Consider the following 1,002-nt stretch of genomic DNA (forward strand, 5'->3'; position numbering starts at 1 on the left):
GGTCCTGTGGCGGTGGAGCGGAGAGGAGAGGAAAAGAGCAGCTCCCGGCCAAGAGCGAGCGAGCGGGGCCGGGGGAGCCGAGCGCGGGGAGCTAGGGCTGCGCCGGGCGGGAGGGAGGGAGGGCGGCAGGCGGCTCGGGCCGACGCCGCCGCCGCCGCCGCTGCTGCTGCTGGGGCTGCTACCGCTGCTGCTGCCACGTGTCCGCCTCCTCCCGCCGCTGCTCCGCGCCCCAGACCCCGCCGCAGCTCAAGCCCGCGCCGCCTCCTCACTTCCTAAAATATGCAACCTGCGTGCCGGCCCCGCCCACGCCGCGGCACGTCACCGTTACCGGAGCAACCTGACACCGGCTGCCGGCCCGGCTCCGCCCCCGGCCCGAGCCCCGCCCCCGGCCGGGGCCGCGCCGGTGGCGGCCAGTCCCGAGCTCCCGGCAGGAGGGCGCCCGGCGCGGGGCGCGCGTGGCCACGTCCTGGGAGGGCTGTGGGGCGCGCCTGCAGGCCGGGCAGCCGAGGACCCGGCGGCCATGGCGCCTGCGTGACCCGGCGGCGGTGCAGGGCGCTTACGGTCCACGGTGGGTGCGGTGCGGGTTCCCCTGGACTCCTGCAGTCGCCGCCCACTAGGAACAGAAGCTTTCCCAGCGCGTCCGGGACCTCCTGCGGGACTGAGGCGCGCCCGCCGGAGGGGCTCCGCCTTTCGGTAGGAGGCAGGCTGCTCGCCCACCTGCGGCTGGCCTCCCAGGGTCGTGGTGACCCCGAAGGTAGTGGTGACCACTCCCTGCTGGGCCTCAAGGTGGAATGGGTCTGAACTGGCCTCGCCAGAAACCCTAGGCGCCCTCCGCATCTCCCTCCCTACAAGACCCCGAAGTGGTGACGAAGGACTCGGATCCACACCACGTGAAGGGAGCCTGCCTCCCCAGTGTGAGGACTCTCCTTTTAGGGGAGAAAAACCTGAACCCCGAAGGAATGCGTTTGCGGGCCTGTCGGTGCTGCTGCAGGCCCCACACCG

This window comes from Oryctolagus cuniculus, chromosome 7, assembly GCF_051225735.1.
Source record: "Oryctolagus cuniculus isolate XC-2025 breed Fujian yellow rabbit chromosome 7, ASM5122573v1, whole genome shotgun sequence".
Lineage (NCBI taxonomy): Eukaryota > Metazoa > Chordata > Mammalia > Lagomorpha > Leporidae > Oryctolagus > Oryctolagus cuniculus.